Source organism: Rana temporaria, chromosome 13 (assembly GCF_905171775.1).
Source record: "Rana temporaria chromosome 13, aRanTem1.1, whole genome shotgun sequence".
NCBI classification, from domain to species: domain Eukaryota; kingdom Metazoa; phylum Chordata; class Amphibia; order Anura; family Ranidae; genus Rana; species Rana temporaria.
This window is the reverse complement of record NC_053501.1, coordinates 3,549,968-3,554,802: the sequence shown is the minus strand read 5'-3', so window position 1 is coordinate 3,554,802 and position 4,835 is coordinate 3,549,968.

Sequence of the window (4,835 nt, the reverse complement as noted above, 5' to 3'; positions counted from 1 at the left end):
GTCTGTTTGTTTTTATTTTTGCTCTGTGTTCCCGTTGGAGAGGTTTTCATTTAAACCACAAAAAGGAATTGATGGACAATTTCTACAAAATGAAGAAAATTCCCCTTTTAGTTACAAGAACAGGAATCCCTATTGCAGGGATATGCAATTAGCGGACCTCCAGCTGTTGCCAAACTACAAGTCCCATCATGCCTCTGGGTGTCATGCTTGATGCTGTCAGAGTCTCGCTATGCCTCATGGAACTTGTAGTTTGGCAACAGCTGGAGGTCCGCTAATTGCATATCCCTGCCCTATTGGAAGATTTCTCTTTACACAGGTGTACAGGCTCCTCCCATGTACTGAAATGATTTCACGGAGATAACATGCGCTGCATTCACATGATGTCACAGTAACTACGAGATAAAACTAAGTTCAGGAATATTATATTTTTTTCTCATTGTTTTGCAAATCTATGTACACTACAAACTGTATGATTGAATCGGTTCTGATATCGCCGTTTTACTAACATGAGTTTATTATTCTAAATACGAAACCTTTTGTTTTGTTTGCAAATATTAACCACTTAAGACCCAGACCAAAATGCAGGTAAAGGAACCGGCCAGTTTTTGCGATTCGGCACTGCGTCGCTTTAACTGACAATTGCGCGGACGTGCGACGTGGCTCCCAAACAAAATTGGCGTCATTTTTTTCCCCCACAAATAGAGCTTTCTTTTGGTGGTATTTGATCACCTCTGCGGTTTTTATTTTTTGTGCTATAAACAAAAATAGAGCGACAATTTTGAAAAAAATGCAATATTTTTTTACTTTTTGCTACAATAAATATCCCCCAAAAATATATAAAACGTTTTTTTTTTCCCTCAGTTTAGGCCGATACGTATTCTTCTACATATTATTGGTAAAAGAAAAAAAAAATCGCAATAAGTGTTTTATCGATTGGTTTGCGCAAAATGTATAGCGTTTACAAAATAGGGGGTAGTTTTATTTTATTTTTTGTACTACTAATGGTGGCGATCAGTGTTTGTTTTTTTTTCATGACTGCGACATTATGGCGGACGCTTTGGACAATTTTGACACAATTGTCATTTTCACAGCAAAAAAAATGCTATAAAAATGCACTGATTACTGTGAAAATGGCAATTGCAGTTTGGGAGTTAAACCACTAGGGGGCGTTGAAGGGGTTAAGTGTGACCTCATATGTGTTTCTAACTGTAGGGGGGCGGGGCTGGACGTGTGACGTCAGTGATCGTGTTTCCCTATATCAGAGAACAGACGATCAAGGACAGTGCCTCTGTGAAGAACGGGGAAGCTGTGTTTACACACAACGCTCCTCGTTCTAAACCTCCGGGGACGGTTACGGGACTCCAGCGGCGATCGAGTCCGAAGCTTCGGACCGGGTCGCGGGCCCCACGGCTGGGCACTTAGAGGACGTACCTGTGCCCAGCTGTGCCATTCTGCCGACGTATATGAGCAGGAGGCGGTCCTTAAGTGGTTAAAGATTCTAGCCACCAGCAAGAATAAGCTCTTACATTTAAAGAGCACCTGTTATTTCAGATCCATCATGGCAGTGCCTGTTAGTGGGGATCCAATCACCTGCTGCCGCCACATCCCTCACCTTGTTGCGTCACCAGCTGTCCCATTAAAGTGAATGGAACTGTTGGGGAGCCAACAGCGGGGCGGCGGAGGAGGAGCCGCTGCAGGACAGAGATGACAGTTGTGCTTTAGACATTAAAATTTAAACAAGGAACTGGGTTTGGGACTTTGAATGAGGCATGCGGATGACACATGCCTCCATCCCTGAAAGAGAGAAAGGGTTGGGACTTTAAATGAGATGCGTGTTGATGCAAACAGTATGTATAAATAAAGTTGTATATGTAATAACCAGGCTCAAACTTACCAACCAAATTGCAAACCGAATTCAACTGTCTAACTTTGCTTTTAACATACTGAGGATTGGTTGCACACATTTGCAAAGACATAATTTAAAGGGGTTGTAAAGGTACAATGTTTATTTCCCTAAATATCTTCCTTTCCCTCAGTGCCGTCCTCCTTCACTTACCTCATCCTTCCATTTTGCTTTTAAATGTCCTTATTTCTTCTGTCTGTAACTCCACACAGTAATGCAAGGCTTTCTCCCTGGTGTGGAGTGCCGTGCTTGCCCCCTCCCTTGGACTACGGGAGAGTCAGGACACCCACTAACACACAGCTCCTTTCTCTATCGTAGAGAGAATCCTAGGTATGTGTTCCAACAGTAGGGGGGGGGGGGGGGGGGGGGATGGGCTGTGTGTGACGCAATTACAGGGAGCTGTGATCAGTGTCCCGTCACTGGGGAGATGCTTGTTTACATCAGCATTTCCCTGGTCTTCCCCCTCCGTGAGACGATCGCGAGTATCCCCGAAGACATCGAGTCTGCAGGACCCGTGCCCACAATGCTGCATCTTAAAGGGGACGTATCTACACACATCAATCTGCCCACAGGAGCCATAGTGTCGACGTAGATGGGCGTGAACTGGTCCTTTAGCGGTTAAGGGCGTTGTACAGAAAAACATTTTTTCACCTTAATGCAAAGTGGTTGGCGGCGCGGCGCTAATGCTGCCTTGCGTCTCCAGAGAAATCCAGGAAGTAATTGCTTGTGGGCTTCACAATGCCCACAAACAAAATGACAACCATCAGCACACCGGAATATAAAGTGTTCGTTTGTAAGAAGTCTGCGGAACGGCGGCGCATTTAGCAATAGTAAGTGACTATGTGTACAGATAAAAATAAGAGAACGGACATATTAAAAAAAAAAATATATAGATAAAAATAAGAGAACGGACATATTTAAAAAAAAATAATGCAAAAGGTAGTGAACCACTACCCATGCCGCCTTTTGACATATGACATCTACCCAGGTGGCTCCGCCATCCTGGGTGGACATCATATGATGTCCTCTGGCCACGACGGGGCAGATGCGGGTGCCTGGCGGCCGCGATCGGCGGTTAGAGCAGGGACGTGGATCTGTGTGTAAACACACAGATCCACGTCCAGTCAGGTAAAGGAGACTGAGGATGTGTCCCTTGTACATAGGAACACCGATCTGCCTCCTCCCCCAGTCAGTCCCCTCCACCTTTCAGTTAGAATCACTCCCTAGGGCACACATTTAACCCCTTGATTGCCCCCTAATGTTAACCCCTTCCCTGCCAGTCACATTTACACAGTAATCAGTGCATATTTATAGCACTGTTCGCTATACAAATGTGGATGGGTCAAAAAAAGTGTCCGCCGCAATATCTCAGCCCTGACAAAAATTGCAGATAAAACGCCATTACTAGGGAAAGTCATAAATCTATCCTTTATTTTGTAGGCGCTATAAAGTTAATATTGTATTTTTCACAATTGTCGCTGTTTTTTTTTTGTTTATGGCGCAAAAAAAATAAAAACTGCAGAGGTGATCAAATACCAACAAAAAAATGCTCTATTTGTGGGGGGAAAAAAAAATATGTAAATTTTGTTTGAGAGCCACGTCGCACAACCGTGCAATTGTCAAAGCGTGACAGTGCTGAAAATTGATTGGCCTGGGAAGGAATGGGGTGAAGTGGTTGATTGAACAAGCTGCCATGCACAGCTGCACCAGATTTTACACTCTCCAGTTTTAGTATATCAACCCACCAGTGTCTTGGTGGTTAGCACTTCTGCATTGAAGTCTCATGTTTCCCCTGTGCTGGTTGCTTCCCACACTCCCAAGGACATGCTGGTAGGGATAACTATGAAGTAACACATGTGGAATTATACAGAACAAAATAGTGTGAAACAACTGAAAATATATTTCATATTCTAGGTTCTTCAAAGTCGCCACCTTTTGCTTTGATTACTGCTTGGCACACTCTTGGCATTCTCTTGATGAGCTTCAGGAGGTAGTCCCCTGGCGCAGCCCCCCATCACTCTCCTTCTGGGTCAAATAGCCCTTCCCCCGCCTGGAGGTGTGTGTTGGGGTCATTGTCCTGTTGAAAAATAAATGATGGTCCAACTAAACGCAAACCGGATGGAATAGCATGCTGCTGCAAGATGCTGTGGTAGCCATGCTGGTTCAGTATGCCTTCAATTTTGAATAAATCCCCAACAGTGTCACCAGCAAAGCACCATCACACCATCACACCTCCTCCTCCATGCTTCACAGTGGGAACCAGGCATGTAGAGTCCATCCGTTCACCTTTTCTGCGTCGCACAAAGACACGGGGGTTGGAACCAAAGATCTCAAGTTTGGACTCATCAGACCAAAGCACAGATTTCCACTGGTCTAATGTCCATCCCTTGTGTTCTTTATCCCAAACAAGTCTCTTGTGCTTGTTGTCTTTCTTTAGCAGTGGTTTCCTAGCAGATATTCTACCATGAAGGCCTGATTCACACAGTCTCCTCTTACCAGTTCTAGAGATGTGTCTGCTGCAAAAGGTGGAAGAACCTAGAATACGAAATATATTTTCAGTTGTTTCACACTTTTTTGTTCTGTATAATTCCACATGTGTTCAATCATAGTTTTCATGCCTTCAGTGTGAATCTACAATTTTCATAGTCATGAAAATAAAGAAAACTCTTTGAATGAGAAGGGGTGTCCAAACTTTTGGGCTGTACACACACAAATTTATATATATATATATATATATATATATATATATATATATATATACACACACACACATATATATATACACACACACACACACACACACACGATTAATCGCGGAGAGGATCTCGATTCTCCCCTCCTGCGATCTCCCCGCGGGATGACCCGCAATTTTCGGGTGCGGCCATATGAAACACTCTAAATTATTCTCATGTGTCCCGGAAGTCGCTCACAT